This window comes from Podarcis pityusensis, assembly GCF_964106645.2.
Source record: "Podarcis pityusensis genome assembly, chromosome: 8".
Classification (NCBI taxonomy): Eukaryota; Metazoa; Chordata; class Lepidosauria; order Squamata; family Lacertidae; genus Podarcis; species Podarcis pityusensis.
The window spans coordinates 36,085,774-36,105,729 of record NC_138033.1 but is presented as its reverse complement, the minus strand read 5'-3'; the positions used below and the strand labels follow the sequence as shown (position 1 = coordinate 36,105,729).

Genomic DNA, 19,956 nt, shown 5'->3' with positions numbered 1-19,956 from the left:
ACCCATTTATTTGTATATATTTTATTTGTATATATTGCTTGTTTTATGTTGCTATGGCCGTGGCTAATGCGAATAAAGTTTACCTTATCTTCTTATCTTACCTTATCTTCTTATCTTATCTTATCTTATCATTTTATCATATCTTATCTTATCATCTTCTATCCATCTGGTTGCTCTTCTACTTTGCCAAAGTCTTCTGCTTAAAACTCGCCCAGGACTGTCTGCCTGCCAGCTCCTGTCCCACTAGAAACCTCTGCTGCTTTGGAGCATTATCCAGATCTGCTCACATGATACTTCCCTGCCTTGCCTAATAGTTTAGATTAAGCAAATTGTGTGTCAAAAAGACACTTGCTTATAATTTAGGTGCCCTTTTCCGTGCCTGTCTGAAATTTTGCAGGTGCTGCCCCTGAGATGATTGTGATAAAATGTCATGCCAATTGGACTGAAAATGTTGGCGATATGGGCAGCAGAAATGGAGCTGGCTCTCCTATTAAAATCAATAGGGATTAAAATGAATTGGAGCGACCAAGAAGGACAAAATCTCATGCCAAAATGAATGCCCTTCTAATGAGTGAAGGTTTCAAAAACGAATTTGAATGAGAAACAAAACAAAGCATTAATTGAGTTTCACACCCCATTAATCTCTGCAAAGAGGGAAGCTGAATTCCATGTGTTCTGCCAAGAGATCCCATTTCTCAAATTCAGGGAAATGTGCATCATTGGGTAGCAGACTCTGTCTTAGCTTGCCATCATGTTTGAAAATATTTGGCAAAAGCTGCTCAAACAAAGCAACACTAGGCTCACTGTATGGGAAACAGTGAGAGCCAAATCTTGAAAGAACCTGGAGTCTCTCCTCGACTGGTGGCTGCTGCTAGATGCCAATCCTTAGCATACTGTTAATACTCTGCTACAAGAGTTACCACTGAAGACGGGATTAGCTTTGCTGCATGTGCTCCTCAACGATTCTGGAGCAAGCTTTTAGTGACTTTTCAACACTGGCAATATAATATATTTTAATTTAAATATAGATAGCATTTTTTAACCTGTTTAGTTGTACTGCTTACGTAGGTGCCAACTCCCTGGGTCACTGGGTGCACAAGCACCCACAAAATTCCCCATGAAGGGGCCAGGCACCCACAAATTTTGGTGCCAGGACCATGCACACTGCATGGCACCCACAGCCCCAGGCACCCACAGTCACAGGGCCAAGCTGGCACTCCTACTTATAATATGCCTTTATTTCTTTAATTAACTCATGAATTTATTTATTTTGAACCAGGCACAAATGAAGCTTCCTTATTTTGAGAAGACAGCAGGTAGAACAGTTGGAATTATGCTTCCTGTTAGGTCCTGCCTTTCTCCCTACAGCCATTTTTCTTTTTCTTTTTTAATGGTGTCTATGTGAGAATTTTTACGAAGTTAAACTAACTCCAGTACTTTCCCTTGAAAATAAAGGACTCTCTCTCTCTCTCTCTCTCTCTCTCTCTCTCTCTCATTCTTCTTCCAAGAATATGTTCTGTAATTTTCAGATCCTCATTGTTCCACAAAAATATTGCTAATGGCAAAATATGTCTTCCAAGGTTTGGGGGATTTTATAACAATTGGCAGAGTGTCTCGATCTATAATTGTTTTTGGACCAATTTCGTGTCTCTGAACTGCCAGACTTCACCAAGGAAGTTGAATGTATTCTTTGTGCTGATAATTTTACAATTGTTGGGGCTGTTCTGTCCTGGTAGAATTTAGATGTCAGGCTTAGGATATGGGGGGGGGGGTTCCCCCCCCCAGGGGAACTGACTGCTGCAGCTTCCAACAAAAACAGAGATGGCTGATTAGAATCCTGCAACAAAGACCATTGAATAGCACCAGTCCAATGAATTTTACACCAGTATCAGCAACAAGTTTTAGCAAAGCAAAGTCATGGTGCTAGTGGCCAAAATAACAATCACCAAAGTGTCAACAGCAGCAGAGCTTGGATGCTATAGACTCCCTCTGGCTGAAAGGTGACACAGACATATGCCCAGTTTAGGAGAGAAGGTGGTCTGATGCTCTTTAACTGACATGTACTGAGGCTCTGAAATGGCTACAGAGTTCAGGACTGTCTGCCAACTCCAATTATGGGAGATGGCAGAATCAAAGGGGTGGGCTATTTGCTCATTGGCTTGAGAGCATTTGCTATCTGTTCTGCTCCACTCCATCCATCCGGCTCCACCCTGAGCTGCCAGGCATTAACTTCTGCATCCAGCAGGCCCAACTAGGCTGAGAGGGCAGGAACCCCTGTAACCTAAGCCCTCAGTGGAGCAGAATTTCTCTACAATGGAAACAGACCAAGACATACCATTAGGCAGGGTGCAGCCACCTCCTCAGGCAACTGATACTGAAGGGTAGGATGTGGCAGAAAGGTGATGGAGGACAGCTCTGCGTGTGCCACGCAGCCTGCACTGTATCTTGTAAGCCAGCCGGCCATCCTCAGTGGCTGTGGAGAATGCTGTCCCATCCCCAGTGCTAAAATTATGTTGTTGTTGTTGTTGTAGATGATGATGATGATGATGATGATGATGATATCCCACCTTTCCAAGGAGCTCAGAATGGCATACACAGCTCCCCCTTCCCCATGTTATTCTCATAATAACCCTGTGAGGTAGGTTAGGCAAATAATGGTGACTTGCCCAAGGTCACCCAGTGAGCTTCATGGCTGAGTAGGGATTTCTGATCTCCCACATCCTAATGTATCACTCTTGAGAGTCATGAGAGTCCCATGGACTGCAAGAAGTTCAAACCTATCCATTCTTAAGGAAATCAGCTCTGAGTGCTCACTGGAAGGACAGATCCTGAAGCTGAGACTCCAAGACTTTGGCCACCTCATGAGAAGAGAAGACTCCCTGGAAAAGACCCTGATGTTGGGAAAGATGGAGGGCACAAGGAGAAGGGGACGACAGAGGACAAGATGGTTGGACAGTGTTCTCGAAGCTACCAGCATGAGTTTTGACTAAACTGCGGGAGGCAGTGGAAGACAGGAATGCCTGGCATGCTCTGGTCCATGGGGTCACAAAGAGTCGGACACAACTAAACGACTAAACAACAACAACAACAACAATGTATCACTCCAACCACACTAGCTTTAGCCTGGTCAGCTCCTGAACATGAAACAGGAGGGACACCATCTTGCCCCAGCAAGCAATATGCCTTGAGACAGCGCTGAAGGGAAAGCAAACCAAACTATCAGTTTAACAGTCACAAATATTTGTAACTTACCATGACTTCTTGTGGCATGTTTGAAATGGTTCAAATAATCTGTGGGGGGGGGGGTTATATAAAAAAATTAGTCTTGAACTCAGTATGTTTTGATAGAGGCTCAGTTTTGATATTGCTAAATCTTCATTTAAATCGGTGTTTGCATGTAGCCAAACATAGATGAATATCTGCTCCCTGATCTCAGAAATCATCATGTTAGTTATGATAATTTAAGAGGTGTCCAAATGGATAGAAAACAGACAGGTAACTTCTAAAATATGTAGTAGATTTAGTTAGTTAATTTATAATTTATTTGTTTCATTAATTTATATACCACTTCACATTTCAACAAAAATCTCTAAGCAGTTTAGAATTTAAAAAAAAAAAGGGAATCATATAAAAATACAATACCAACTCTACATTCAAACCAAACAGTACTACTACCACCAAAATGTTCCTAATCATAATAATCCTCATCATTTGGGGGGTGGGGTGGACTAAATGACCAGTGGGGATCCTTCCAATTTACAATTCTATTATTCTATTAAGTACAATCATAATATGATTCTATCAATCCAATATTTGTTGAGGGATGATACTCCTGAAACTACCAAGATTGTTTCAGGGTATTTAGCCGAGATCTTTAAAGCTAAAGCTAAAGTTGCCTGATTTATTCAATGGTGGCTATCTAGTCTTTTATATATTGTATGTGTTTGGATTATCAATGTATTTGGATGACTTTGTATGATTTTATTGTTTAAACATATGCCCATAAAGGCCAATAACAATACCAATATTAAGTAATATAACTACCGTATTTTTCCATGTATAAGGCTAGGTTTCCCCCCTAAAAAATAATGTCAAAAATTAGGGGGTATCTTATACTCTGGGTCATCTCCTCCCATTTTTTTAAATCTGAGTCCCCCAAAATAGAGAGCATCTTATACATGGGGGCGTCTTATAGACGGAAAAATACGGTATATCTAAACAATGAACATTATGTAAAAGAGATAAGAACCACCCAAAAATCATACACAAAATCAAAATTTAATACGCACAAAACATCAAAACACATGCACATAAACCCTGCGGTTTTGTCTGCTTAAAAAAAAGAATTCAATTTTGATTTTGAAGGAATAACCTCTCCCTCTGCTCCACTTTATCACAAACCGTTCTACTTAGGGAGTTGGTAGCGAGAAGAGCAGCAGTGTTTATTCTTCCAGAGAAAGAGGGATTTGATCAGTGTCCAAATTCTTATTATGCCGAGAGAGTGATGACAGGGGCTTAGGAACATAAACAGATGTGTGGAGAAGGTGCAGGTTTTAATTGACACCGGCTGAAAGGATAATTGTACCTTCCACAGCATCCTGCACCCCTGCTCTGCCAGCTCTTCACCACAAGCACTTGGACGCCGCTGCTGCCAGGATGCAGATCCTTCGTTTGCTCCTGACAATTTTGCTTAATTGACTGCCGAGCAAAAGCAGCTGTCTGAGCCGGGCCGCGAGTGATGCAAGGCCCAGGTGCCGGCATCTCCAGGATACCATAAACTCAGTCTTATCCTTCTCTGCGGAGCTTTGATTTGCTGGACTGCACTTGCTGAGCCTGACGGTTCCCCTGTGCAAGGATGAGCACATGCAGAGCACTCCTTTGGTGTTAGATTTTCCTGTCCTGTTGTGCACCCTTTGTTAATTGAAAAGTGATCGGCAGGGGCTGATTTCCTCCCAATAATGATTATTCCAAAACATAACTCGGTATTGCAACAGGGCGTCTTCCTCTCTCCATCAAGGAAGGCGATGGTTCCAATCAGGTCACCTACACCTCACATTTTAGTTTATAAAATGGTGCATGGCGTGCAGAAAGTTGCTAGGGGAAAGTTTTCCCTCCCTCTCTCATAACACTAGAACTTGTGGACATCCCAAGAAGCTGAATGTTGGAAGATTCAGGACAGATAAAAGAAAGACTTCTGCATGCAGCACAAAGTTAAATTGTGGTTCGAGGACCCGATCCCCGCTTTGAGGAATAAAAACACGTGGACACAGTGTATAAGGTTAATGGGCAAGAAAAGGCCACAACTTTATTGATTACAGCAAGTGAGAAGGTATTGGCTTAGGCATTGGACCACGGAAGATTGACTCCACCCACTTGGAGAGGGGTGAGCCTAAAGAGGGGTTATTCACCAGTAGGGGGAGCCTGTTGATGCTAATACAACTATAAGCTCTCCCCTGATGTCACCGAGGGTCGTGCCATGGCCCCCCGCCACACAGGCATCGGACAGGATCCACGACCGCCAGATTCCTTTAACGGAATACCCAAATTTGAAGGGGTAGGCGATGGCCACACCTTGCCCTTCCACACACCAACAACACATTCCAATGCCTAACCGCCAAATACCAAGGAAGTTGTGATGATTGCTACGAGGTAGGCGAAAAAACCAAAAGGCCTAATGCCAGTTGGAAAAATTCCTACCAGGCCCCCTGGGCGACCAACCATAGGTCCATAGCAAGGTCAAGAGAAAAGCTAAGCCCTAAGCCCCAAGGGAGTGGTGGGTGGGTGATTCGCGGTGAAAAGGTGAAGAAATGGGCAGAATGGCTGGCGCGGCTGTATCTTAAACAGCAAACCATGTCTCCACCAAGCCACCCAGTTGGGTGCCTACCTGTGGGCGTGGCGCGCCAGCCAGGTGAGTGGGGCAGGGGGCATAATGCCCCCTGCGTGATGCAGAAATCGCGTCCCACCCACAACACCTCCCCTCCGAGAGGAGGAGAGGCCATGTGGAACTCCCTCCTGCAGGTGGCAATGATGGTTACCAACTTGGATGGTTTTAAAAGAGGATTACACAAATTCATGGAGAAGGAGGAAGAGGAGGAGGATGTTGGACTGGATGGGCCACTGGCCTGATCCAGCAGGGCTCTTCTTATGTTCTTATGTTACTTACAGCCACAGCAGGCGATGCAACCTTCCAACAGCTTGACCTCACCCCCAAAGGCACACCCCTCCATTTGCTTCTGAGACGGATAAATGCCAGCATGACCGTGATGGATTTCCAACTGATATATTAAATGGTCTTAGATCAGCAAGGCAAAGAAGAAGCAAAAAAAGCGTTTCCATGGAAGAACATAAGGAATAATTGCAGAGGAAGCAGGTGAGGCGGGGAATACCGTCCGATGCTGCCACCAACTCTACGGCACTCTTCATCAACCTGTGGCCTCCAGATGTTCTGCACTACAACTTCCCTCTGCCCTAGTCAGCATAGCTGTGTGGACTGGAACTGATGGTAGTCGTACTGATGGGGCCTGTTTGACAGTGGAGTTTTTAAAGTAGAGGTTGGATGGCCATCTGTCATGGATGCTTCAGCTGAGATTCCCTTGGCTCCCTCCCAACTCTACGAGTCTATGATTCTATTTCAAAACAGCTGGAGGGCACTAGTTTGGTAAATATTATTTTCAGAGCTATAATGTTATACACAGGCCGCCATCCTAAACACACACAGGATAGAATAAATTTTGAGGGACTCTGTGCATATAGCTAAACCATAGAATTTGCTTCCACAAGAGGCAGGGGTGGCTTTTGGGGTGGGCAAACTGAGCCACCACACAGGTTCACACACTTTGGGTGCTCCAAAAGTGGTACAAAATCCTGCCTGCCTCCTTTATCATCAGTCAGTCTCAGTCTGCCTTGCCTTTAAACCCAGCAGCATAACAGGCAAGCAAACCTTCCCTACAGAAACACAAGCAGAAGCCCTCCTCCTGCCCCTCCGCCTTAAGCCAGACCCATGCACATCGCTACTATGCCAGTTCCTCGGCCAAGAGCTACCCTTATGGCCCATTCCTGCACAAGGCCAACTGCCCTGTTCATTCGAGGCATCAGGAGGAGGAGGCTGCCATTTCATTCTAGCAAGAAGGGAAAACAGAAAATAAGCTCTTGTTTCACAATGAAATCTCAGCAGAGTGGAGCATTTTCCACTGGCTCTGACTAGAAGCTGAAGAAGAAGTGGGTGCAGATGTCACTGGAAGACAATTCAGTTGTTGGACAGAATAAGGCTGGGGGAAGGCTGGATCTCCAGCCTCCAGTAGGGTTGCCATATTTCAAAAAATGAAAATCTGGACACAAAGGTTTTTGAGCTTTTAATGTCACATACCAATGCAAACGTCTATGCCCAAAGAAAACTGTAATTCTAGACACATTTGAGAGTGAATCCTACTGAATGTAGTAAGACTTGCTTCTGAGTAATGCATGTAATTGCACCATTTTCTTCTGACTGGGATGTGCAGCACTGGATTTTTAGGGAAGAGGCTATTTCTGCATTTCTGTCATGCTTTGATATTTATTGTTGCAAACAGAGTACCAAAAGTAGAGGTTGCATGCAATTAACTGCCTTCTCATTTTGAGCAAACAAAGATGACATCAAGTTAAAGAATGAAGCTCAGTAAAAATGCACAGCTTTGACAGTCCTTCAATGTATTTATGAGTATAATATTTAAGGTAAATACCCCAATTTATGTGTAGTACTTCACATTGTTCTCACTGCACATGTTATAGTTGCAACTGGTGAGAGGTCATTTTCAAAGCTGAAATTCATAAATCTTTATCTGTGCTCTTCTATGTTGCAAGGGCCTGTACTAGGATTAGACATGATTTCAGCTGAACATAAAATTGGGAGAGGTTTGGATTACAGTGATTTGATTGAGAACTTTGTGTCCAAAAAGGCTCAAAAAAGTTTATTGCTTTAAACAGGGCACCAGAGAATTGACTCGTAAATGACTGATTGCTGTACCATTATTTATCAGTGAACTGTCTATCATCAGTCCAACATATATCTCTCCTACCACAATATCCTACAGTGCGCTTTTTAGGGTTTGCTTGTTTTGGCTATTTCTTTTATTTCATTTTTAGAATATATTTTATTGTTTGGGGCTATTTCTATTCACATAAGTGCATCACATATGAAGATAACAGCTTGTTTCTTTTTTGCTTATGACCTGTATTCACGTATTTACAATGTAGTGCTGATATAACGTATTAAGTAATATTCTCTACTCCAGTTGTATTAAAAGTTGACCATAATGAATGTTCTATGATACCTTTATCTATAATTTGTCTCAAGAGTAATTGGGAGTTTTGTTTTGCTTTTCAAATTTTAAAGCTTTCAGTGATCATTGCCACATTAACATAGGTCTTGTCAGTCATACACACCCACCCACACACCCCAAACACACACACCGTGTGGTCACTGAACAGGCACTGTCAGATGTGGGACTGCACCTATTTTGTGGCTTGTTTATGTAACAGTCTCTGACTGATATTCCTGTTCCCCTGAATGCTGTTGCTGACTGGGGTCTAATTTTAGATTGCCCAGCCCTGATCAAGCTGTTTGTCTCAAAGTTGAGACTTCTAGGTTTGCTCGATTTGACCTCCTGCCATGCACAGTTAAGATTTCCTCTGCTGTCTGCCCCCTCCTTACACGGCCTCCTCTCTCATTCGTTTTTGTCTTGCTAATTATGTTAAAACTGTTTCTGCCATCACTTTCGGCTATGGAACTTTGCAGATGTGGAGGATAGATAACCCCTGGTGGGGGTGGTCTTACTACCCGGGCTTCTTTCTTTTAATTGATGCATCAGATAAGCAGCCTCAGAAGGTGCTGGTTTTATAATAAATGGTCATTGTCTTCCTTTCTCCATAGAATGTGTGATAGGAAGCAATCGACCGCAGAAAAGAGCTGCCCTCCTTTGATTTTGCTGTGGGTCTCTCCACAGGAAACGTTGCACATTTGGGTCAACCAGGATAAAGAGCGATGGCTTCCTCTTTTCAGAAATCGTCGCAAACCAGAACCCCTCCCCAGGAAAAGAGGTTTGCGATTTTTACATAATGTTGCAGCAGAAGTTGCAAGGGGAAAGTTTGCTCCTTTTGCTCCTTTTCTTTTCTTTTTTACAGAACAGGTTGTGAACTTGAGGGCTCTGACCACAGATCAGTTATGTATCATAACAGGAAAGATGAGAGCCAAGATATTTCCCAACCTTCAGAGAGAGAGAGAGAGAGAGAGAGAGAGAGAGAGAGAGAGAAATGACAAAAACCAGGACTGCAAATTCAACCGACAAAAAATATTCAGAAATCTTTCTCTGGATTTCTGGACAAGATCTGCCATGGTCTCTGTGTCCTCCAGCTATAATGTGTGGGGCAGGCCTGTGCAATGAAGCTAGAGGAGAGCCATGGGGGTAATGTGGCATTTGGTGAAATATCATTGAATTGTAGAGTTGTAAGGACCCTGAGGGTCGTCTAGTCCAACCCCCTGCAATGCAGGAATCACAGCTAAAGAATCCCTGACAGGTGACCATCCAACCTCTGCTTAAATACCTCCAGCGAAGGAGGGTCCACCACCTTTCAAGAGAGTCCATTCCACTGTCAAACAGATCTTATATTCAGAAAGTTCTTCCTAAGGTTTAGTCAGAATCTCCTTCCATGTCATTTGAATCCATCAGTTTGGGTCCTACTCTCTGGAGCAGCAGAGAGCAAGCTTGCTCTATCATCCACGAGACAGCCCTTCAGATATTTGAAGATGGCTGTCATGTCACCTCTCAGATTTCCCATAAGAAGTCAATGCTTTTTATTCATCCCTTGATCACACCTTCAGGGTGCTTATTTATTTATTTGAATAAAAATGTCCACAAAGAGGAGCCACAGTTTTGGAGAGCAGAGAACAATTAAGGCCAAAACAGGCGTGTTTTGTTCATGAATTAGATTGCCCCTTAGCAAGGGATGGGGAGGATCTGACCAAAAAGTGTGAGGAATGCTGAACCCTCCCCCGCATCCTTCCATTTCCCTCCCCTGCAATCTTTCACCTAAACTTCATCCTCCACATACTCCAATGCCGGAAGAGAGCCAAGCTGGAATGGAAGCACTGGAAGCATTTCTGCTGCATGGAGGGAAAGAAGGGGAAAATCCTGGGCAAAGGCTGGCACACTGGGCTCATGTGTCACTTCTGAGCAGTCCCCAACCAAACGATCTTGGGGGGCAGAGGCTCGCAATGCACCTCATTCACTCACCAGAGCAAAGAGGGTCCTGGTGTCTCAGCAGGTAACACCATTGCTCCTGCTCTGAGGAAAGTGCTAGAGTTGCCTTCATCTCCATGATTGCTTTTCATCAAGCACATAATTATGGAATTCACTGCCACAGGATAGAACGCTATCCTGTGCCAACAAATCAGAGGGTAGATGGCTGCCTATTAACAGCTATTAGCTTTGAAGACTAAATAGAACTGCCATGTTCATTGACAGTATACCTCCAAGTACCAGGCACCAGAAACAAACAACAAGAGGGGTGAAGGCCTTCCTGCTCTACTTGGACACATTTTGAGGTATCTGATTGGCCACTACTGTGGGTAAAGGTGGAATGATCTGTCCATTTTAGTTCTCCCAGTTTCTCATTTTTCAAACCTTAAATTCCAGTTATCTGAAATTTATGGGGGGGGGGAGGTATTTTAAAACCTCATGAAAATTCACCTGCATTTTAGTGCAAATTTCTCTTAACAAACACATCTTCTATTCAGTTTTAACTAATATGCCCATGCTTGCAAGCAATTTCCCCCAATGTGTTGCATTTCTGCATGTTATTTTTGCTACTACCTTAATTTTAGTGCACATTTCCTCCAATATGTGCATTTTTGTAAACACTGTTCAGTTGGAGAATTGCATCACAAAATTCAGATAAGCGCAAATTTCATAGGAGAGTTGTGTTTTGATTCACACGTTGTTTCGGAAAGTGTGCATTTGATAAATTGGCTTTTAAATGTGCCCTAAATTGAATGCATTCCCCATCCATACTGCAGGCAGGATAGTAAACCAGATGGACCCTTGGTTGAACCAGCAGAGCTCTTCCAGTGTGGTTCTTCAAATCGTCTTGGTCAAGCTGCGTAAATGCAGCCCTCTTCTCTTCTCCAGTTGTGGCATTCTGAGATCCCTAGAGGAAGGAAGGTAAACACCCCCAAATGGTTGCCTTGCCACCTCTTTCTCACAAGAAAGCCAGAACCATGGGTCCTTTTCCAGTGGCTTAATCCTCTCTCTTTTTTCTTCTTTTCATAACAGCAGTTAAACCATTGTTTTCAGTCTGGTGGAAATAACTTAGTATTTCCCCACTGAGGAGGCCTCCACCTACACACACAAATTCCACGGATCACATCTGGGCAAGGCAAACCACTTCTCTACAGTCAATGAGGGATTTGCACGTGGGAAGTTGCTTGCAAACACTGGCTCTCCTCCAACACAACTTCAAGCACAGTTCAACCCATTGGAATCTGTCTGGTGGAGCACGCTAACTCTGAACTAGATTGTGATCACCAGGAAGTAGAGGGGTGCACATAAAGTTGTGGCATGTCTACTTGGAAGCAACCCCACTGAGCTAAATGGGGCTCACTGCCCCCTTACCCAACCTGGTGCCCTCCGGATGTTTTGGACAGCACTCCTGTCACAGAGTTGCCATGACCCCAGAGTCTAGCAGCAACCAAGAGTTCTGGGCTGTGGAATCATTGGCAAAGGAGCCAGAGCAGGCTCTCATTTTGTTCTTATGGCAAGATTCCAGAGCACTGGGAGCCATAGAGCTAGAGTCAGGACCCTGGCAGGCAGATTCACCTGGGCTCAAGGAACCTAGTGCCAAACTACCTCACCAGGGAGTGCGCCAGGCCAGGGGGCACAGAAGACGTGCTCATAGGCAGTTCAGGGGCTTGGTCCTTTAACGGTGGTAGTTCTCAAAGAGGAGGCTGAGCCTAGGAGTGGTGGACCAGAGGTACAGGCCCCAAAGGCCTCAGTCCAACTCTAGCCTTTGCTGGAACAAGTTGTTCACTCTCCCTGTAGGCTCCTCTGAAGGTCCAGAACAGGACACACCACCATGCTGTCTGAAGGGACTGATGGTGTATCATGAGTCTGACGGAGGGCACCATGTCAGGTTATACTGGTCCCTTGGATTGCAGTCTAAGTGATGATCCAAAAGATCCATCTCTTCCCATCAACGAACCCTTTAGGTTGCCTCTCTCATCGGAAGGATTTGGATAATATGAACCTGTTCAGGTTCTACTGCATCCCGCTGATCTATGTGTGAGCAGTTTGGTGCTAGGGAAAATGAAAGATGGCAGCCACTGCTGCATCCTGTGCTCTTCTGTGAGTCCCCAGATACCACCCATCCCGCTCCTGACATATCTAGACCACTTGCACACTTATCTGAGCAGATGAGCCAGCTGCAGCAATCTAACCTGCTGGGTGTTTGCAAAACACTCTTGTGTACCAAATAATGCTTTGTATTAGCACTAGTTTTATCTGCTTAGGCTTCCTGGGAGGTGCTTCTCTTGGTTAATGTAAGAAGCATGGCTCAGCCTTGCTTCTGTTTTCTGTGATTCACTCTGTGGCCTAACGTTGTAGCTAAGTAACTCTGAGCTTACAGGGCAGAGCCTTTACCAGATCAATCATTTCTACCCTGCCTTTCAATGTACTGATTACATGGGGGACAGACGAGGCAGTTCTTGGGGAAGCCTCAAAGCATCTCCTTGGGTTCCAGTCACCCCACCCCATGTTGTTCTTTCATGGGACCTGCAGGGAATCCAAGAGAAGTACACCATCCCCACATGAGTGTGTTGCTGCCTGGCCCTTGGAAACTCTCCAGGGCGGCTTGTGACATACTCTCTGCTCAGTGTAAACAGTTGTGTCATCTTCCAAGCTAGGAACCAGATACCCCTAAGCAGGCTGAGTTGCCCATGGTCACCCCCACTTTTTCCATAGCCCAGATAGTAGAGCATGAAAGTCTTGATCTCAGGATTATGAAACCCACATTGGGCAAAATGATTCCTGCACTGCAAAAGGTTGGACTAGATGACACTTGTGGTCCCGTCCAACTCTGCAATTCTGTGATTCCCAGGGTTTGATCTCAAGTGAGGGGCCTGGTGTCATGGAGCACGCCAAAGTTTAAATTTAAATTTAAATTTAAAAAAGAAAGGTACTTTTCGTGTTTTTCAATGCTTTCCATTTTATTTTTCTTGCCTTGCCTTGCTTTGTTGTTTTCTGCCCTGGTTTTATTCTGTGAACCGCCCTGAGACCCCCAGGTATAGGATGGTATAGAAATTCAATAAATAACAACAGCAGCAGCAACAACAGCAGCAATAATAATCCCAAAGAAAGGAAATACATAGGAATCTGCATTACACCAAATTAGGCTGATGATCCTTTGCAGCTCCTGGATTGCATTTGCTCTTCCCGTGCTGCCTAGTCTTTAACATTTGTCTGCTTTAATAAAGTTATTACTTATTTTATTTATTCTTTTGATTTTTAACCCCACATTCTTCCAAAGAGCTCAAGGTGGTGTACGTGTTTCTTCTCCCCACCCTCCAATTTATCCTCACAATAGCCCTGGGAGACAAGTGAGGCTAAGATACAGTGACTAGCCTAAGGTCACCCAGTGTGTTGGCTCTCCAGGGTTGTCATATGTGTGGTTTCTTGGGGGGGGGGGGGAGCCAAGACACTTCCTAAACCTAAAATCATTTGGGAGCAGGGCAGGCATGCTCTCATCCCACTCCCCCTTCATGTCTGCCAACACCCTACAAGAACAAGGCTTGGCTTAACACAATGGATATGTTTCTCCGGCTGTCAACTGGGGGAGCGGAGGACAATCTCCATGACGGCCAAACAACTCTTGGTGATGCACCAGAATTCACTTGATGATAATAATAAAAGAAATAATGACAATAAATTTTAAAACAAGACCTTGCCTAGAGATTTATTGATTATCTCCCAGGATCCCATTATAGCTGTAGTTACACAGATTAAGCTGGCAGGAACATTATCCTTCTGTTTATGGGGCACAGGAGGATGGTAAAAACAGAGATTGTATGGAAAACTCAGCTGCAGAGGAGCGTGTGCAATGGTCCATATCCACCTTCACTGCAAGTAATGGCAATAAAACAGTATGTTGTATGGGGACGAGGAGAGCAAAGCAATGAGGCTAAGCCTGGCGGCCAAAGGAACAGAACAAATGGAGAAATTATTGAAAGGCTCTGCCAGCCGCATTCAAGCTCAACAGCAGCAGCAGAGCAGTTTGTTTGCTTAAGGTACTTCTGTTTTGAAGTGGACCAACCCAATGCAGCACTCTGCTTTGCATGCAGAAGGCTCCATGTTCAATCCCTGGCATCTCTATATAGTGTTGGGAAAGAGACCCCTGGTGGCAGGCAGGCAGGGAAGGACAGGGAGCTGGGGATAGGGCCTACCAGAATGCGCCTGGGCGTGAAGGCACCCTGGTCCACGCCCCCTCAAAACTGGGCACCTGGGACCATGGTACACCCCTGTGACTAACAGCCATTGATAGTCTTCTCCTCCATGAAGATGATGATCATCATTTTTTAAAGTTGTTAGTTGCATTATCTTGCCCAGGGCAACCCAATGTGACTTAAAGCCAACCAAACAGACAGACCAAAAACCCCCACATAAAACCATTAATTTAATCAATAATAATAATAATAATAATAACCAAGGGGGAAAAGAAATGCATTAAAAACATCTCACTCCCTTCTAAAAAGCCATAGATCTTGAAAGGCCAAAGGCCTGGTGTCAAGGCTGCCTCAGGTCTCAGCTCACAAAAGACCAACGCCAATCTCTTCTTATATTCAAAAGTGTTTATTGCAGTTCATTGTTTGCTTCATATCCGAGGCGCGCAGCCTCACGTCTGTACGCTTAGACCGTTGAAGTCCCCTCTGAATCAGTCCCTCCCCTGCACCAGTTTAAGAGCCTTGCGCTGCTCCACCTCTTTCTCTCTTTCCTTTTCCTCAGGGTCTTCCTGCCCGCTGGGGTTTCGCCCCTCCTGGATTCCCCTGACGCGCTATCCCCCGACTGCTCTTCCCCCCTCCTGCGGGCTTTAGGACCTGGCCCTTCCTCCGGGCTCCCTGTACTTCCGCGCGCCTCTACATTTGAACTTGGCGCGCGCGCCCAACCTCTAACTTTCCTTTTGACAGTTACACTACTCCCTTCACTACTCCCCTCCCCTTCCGGGAGGGTGCCTTGCTCCGACCTCCCTCCCTTCTCTGCTGCCGGAGCTGCTTCCCCTGATACACTGGAAACTCCACCCCCTTCGCTGCACTCTGGCGGGGAGGCTGGTCCTGACGCCCAGCTGCCACTTTGGGATCCCCCGCTGGCCCCCTGTTCCTGACACGTCCCCCCTGGGGCTCCCCTGGCCTTGACCACTGGCGCCCCCTTCTGGGAATCCTCTGATTCGCTGGAAAGACTCATGGAATCTCTTGAGTCATTGTCATCCTCTTCCTCGCTGTCCTGGGATTCATCCCCATCGCTCTCCATCTCCTCCCTACCCTGTGCCTCTGTCCCTGAACCCCTGACACCTGGTTATAGTTGAAAGCTTTTGCCTGGCACCTAAATATACATAATGATGGTACCAGGTGAGCTTCCTTGGGGAGAACATTCCACACATGGGGAGCCATCACAGAACAGACCCATTCTTGTGTTGCCACCCTCTGGATCTCTCCAGGAGGGGACATATAATGGTCAAAGCAATTGAAATAACACTAACGAATCAGTAGTATGGCTGTTTTTCCTTTCAAACAGTCTTCCCCAAGCTGATTACCATACTGGTAATCCAAAACATCTGGAGGGCACCAGCTTGAAGAAGCTCAATTAGAGCAAGCTGGCTTGACTTTTCCCCCTGCCTCCTGCAATGAAGTTTCAGTCAAATCTATATTTAGTTCAACTAAAGCAAAGTGCATGTCTATTATTAACAGGGTTGCAGAAAAGTTGTGGTCCAGGAGTGGAGGTGGGCGGGGGGAGCACAGCCAAATGCCCACTTGGAACCCTTCAAGATGACACAGCTCTGACCTTAGTAACCAAATATACACGCAAATAAATGAATACATGAGCCAGAAATTCCCCCGGAGGAATGACTGCGATGTGCAAATTTGCTTGGGCTTGCTGCCAGTCAATGGGGATTGTGAAGCTCCTTTTCCATGCCAGCACCCTGTCTTCGAGCCGGGAGACGGTTGACTCCTCTAAGGGGAGAGTTTTGGCTTCTTTTCCCAGCCAATGTTGCTGACTCCAGGGCTCCAGCAGAGGGAAGGAATTTTGCAGAAACATTGGCAGCCCCAAACATCTCAACGCGGTGATTGATAGCCGCCGTAGTTGCCAGAACTGTTCTCTGTGCCCCACCTCCCCACCGCCCCGTGCCTCTGTCGTCTTTGGCTGGCATTCATCCCCATCTCACCTCTTTTGTTCCATGGTGGCCTTTGTAGATCTTAGCCTAGAAAACTCATGTCAGGCATTTCCACAGAACGAATCCCTCAAGAGGAGAGGTTGCAGCATCTAGGGCTTTTTTGTTTAAAGGAAAGGAAAGGAAGAAGAGACCCAATAGAACAGTGCTTTCCAAAGTGGGTGGCACCACCCGCTGGGAGGTGAGGGGATTACCTAAGGGGGCAGCAGGGGTTGCTGGAAGTGTAAATAACTATAAGAGCAGGAGCACATTTAGAGCTGTGCAAGCAGGGGGCACGCATTGGGTGCTGAGCCAATGGGGCACCATCTCAAAACCTGGTAAGTGAGGCACTGGGTTTTGGGAAGGAGGCATGAGGCTCTGACAGGGTCTTAGAGTACTTCCTCCATCTTCCCAAAGCCTAGTTAGTGCTTTCCCAGCTTTGGGAATGAGGTTGGAAGGCTCTAGCACCCTGCCAGAGCCCTTGTGCCTGCTTCCCAGAGCTGAGTGCCTCCTTACCAACCTTTTACCCAGAAGGGAATGCAACCCTGGAGCTGGAAAAGGGCACAGGGAGTCCTGGGAATCCTGCAATTAGCTGTGATTCCTGCATTGCAGGGAGTTGGACTAGCTGACCCCTTTAGATCTTTTCCAGCACCACAGTTCTAGGATCCTATGATCCTCTGGGTGAAGAAGTCACAAGGATGTCTTGCTGCTACCCGCCACTCCACTTCCTTGTGCATTTCAGGGTGTCGAAAGCCATGTGCCTCAGCCACACACTTGGCGTAAGGGAAGGGAATGCCCCCAGAGCTGTAAGGAAGAGCAGACACAGCAGCAGCAGCAGCAGCCCTCTGCATAACTGGCTCTTGCTATTCCAGGGTCAAAACCTCGCCGTGACCCCTAATAAGCTGAGGGCTTTACAGGAGGTAGTTAAAGGAAGAAGCCAGCATTGTTTTGTGCTCTGAATTGATTGTAGAGTCACCGGCTCATTGAGAAGTTTAAAAGTAACGTTATAGAACAATACTTTTATCTGATTGTCCATATCGCAACATAAGTGGTCGCAACCTTCAGCTGATACCTACTTTCTGCATTTGCCAAGCTTTGCATTCCTTTTGATGACTGTTTATTAGTTCATATGTTCAGTATTGTTCACTGATAATCCAAATCCATAAAGAAATTAAACAACAGCATAAAATAGAAGTTTAGAAGTCCATAACTGTCAAGTGGGCAGTGGACTGCCCTACACTTGAGGTAGCCAACCATTCTGTTTATGATATGAGATGTGCTAAACTGAATGGAGGGAAGTCCACCTTTTTATGGTAGAGGTCAGTGGGGGGGGGGTCTGGAGCGTTGCTGTAGCTTCCTGGGATGGAGAAGGGCATGGTAGTGAGGAGATTGCTGTGGTGCAATCGCACTGACAAATCCCCACAGAATCACAGAACTATGAGGGTGGAAGAGATCCCAACAGTCATCTAGTCCAACCCGCTGCAATGCAGAAATCACAGTTTAAGAATCCTCACAGAGTTACCTAGCCTCTGTGTTGTTGTTGTTTTTTAAAAAACAAGCCTCCAGCGAAGGAGAGGCCACCACCCTCTGAGGGAGTCTGCTCCAATGTTGAACAACTCTTACCATCATGAAGTTCTTCCTAATGTTTATTTGTCATTTGAATTCACTGGTTTGGGTCCTACCCTCTGGAGCACCAGAGACAAGCTTGTTCCATCTTCCATGGGACAGCCCTTCAGATATTTGAAGGTGGCTATCCTATCACCCCTCCCAATCTCCTCTTCTCCAGGCTAAACAAACTCAGCTCCCTCAGCCATCCCTCCTAAGTTTTGCTTTGGAGACCATTCCACACCATTTCATCAGATACAGGATCACAGCAGTTTGATACTGATTTGTGCACCTAGCTAGGCAATGCTTCTTTAGCTGGAGCCCAACAATGTGAAGTCCGTGCAGTTACTAAATTAAGGTACAGTGGTACCTCGTTTTATGAACTTAATCTGTTCCGGAAGTCCGTTCTTAAAACGAAAACGTTCTTAAACCGAAGCACGCTTTCCCTAATGAGGCCTCCTGCCACCAGTGCCCTTCCACCGTTCGGATTCTGTTCTTAGACCGAGGTAAAGTTTGCAACCGGGACACTACTTCTGGTTTTGCATTGTTTGTATACTGAATCGTTCATAAACAGGGCTGTTTTTAAACCGAGGTACCACTGTATTATGAAATAAATACATAAATGGAATCTTGGTTGTCCTTCTGTGACTGGGCATTGGGGTCACTGTATGATGCATTCTCTAGCCATTAAGCTGGGTTGGGGCACACTGCTGATTTTGAAGGGTGTTCTAATATTGGGTTTTATATTGTGGTTTTTTATTGCTTATGATGTCTTTTATCATTGTTTGTACACCATTTTGGGATTTCCTAAAATGTAAAGTGCTTTAAATGAAAATGCTTTAAATAGATAAATATGGCCAGAATGATAAATTATATTTTATTTACCTGCTCTTTGATTATTACTGATTGGTCTTCATTGGCTACCCCTAATTTAGTTACTATTAACTTAATATTTTTTAAAATGTTGAATGAAGGCACCTGCCGATTTATGGACTATAGTAAAGTCATTTCTATAGGGTATCAGGATCAACTGGTTTTTAGGAGTGGGGGAAAGTTGGGTGTTTGTATTAAACTGTATTAAGATAGTTTGTATTTGTGCTAGAGTGTAGTGAAATTGTTGTATTTGAAAATTGAATCTGTAATTCTCTTTTCTAACACACACATCAAATTATCTAGATTTGGGTAGGTAGCCGTGTTGGTCTGACGCAGTCGAAATAAATTTAAAAATTGTCCAGTAGCACCTTAGAGACCAACTAAGTTTGGGTATAAGCTTTCATGTGTTTCTGAAGAAGTGTGCATGTACACTAAAGCTTATACCCAGAACAAACTTAGCTGGTCTCTAAGGTGCTACTGGACAATTTTTAAATTTATTAAATTATCTGTTTATCCACTTCTCTGACTCTACTCCCTCCCATTGCCCCTCCCCAGTAACTCAGTTTATTATTACAAAATGAGAAAGTACAGTAGATGCTTCACTCTCAATAGTCTGGAAAGTTCTCTGTGAAAATCATGATGGAAAAGGAGACACACGTGTGTGTGTGTGTGTGTGTGTGTGTGTGTGTGTGTGTGTTCTGAAGATAAAGAGGAACACTGGGTGCATGCCCTAGTTACTGAAAATGGACAGAAAGGCATTCCAGTAAAGTTTCCGAGCAGAAGAGTGACTCATCTGATCCCACTGTGGATAAGTTCTGGGTTAGATGTTCTCACTGGATTGCTTTTGTCCAAAGACAGACATTTAGAAAAGGAACTGAAAAAGGCTGACTCTCGAGGGTGGGTGCCGATAGTTCCTTATTTGTGCTTCAATAAAAGAGCTGCAACATTTGAGCTTCTAAATTAGATGAGGGCAGTGTGTGCCTTGCCTTCTCTTACTTTCTTCAGTTCTCTGGACTTATTGGCTGCAGTTAA

At 45.0% G+C, this 19,956-nt stretch overlaps 1 long non-coding RNA gene across 1 annotated transcript in view; it reads left to right on the top strand.

Annotated features, from left to right (window-relative positions):
- Nucleotides 1-13,959, top strand: part of LOC308483349 — a 47,581-nt gene extending 33,622 nt beyond the window's left edge. Inside the window, exons 2-3 of the long non-coding RNA XR_013989644.1 lie at nucleotides 8,909-9,075; nucleotides 11,051-13,959. This is a non-coding gene — a long non-coding RNA (uncharacterized lncRNA). The remainder of the gene's footprint in view (nucleotides 1-8,908; nucleotides 9,076-11,050) is intronic.
- Nucleotides 13,960-19,956: the final 5,997 nt, after the last annotated feature.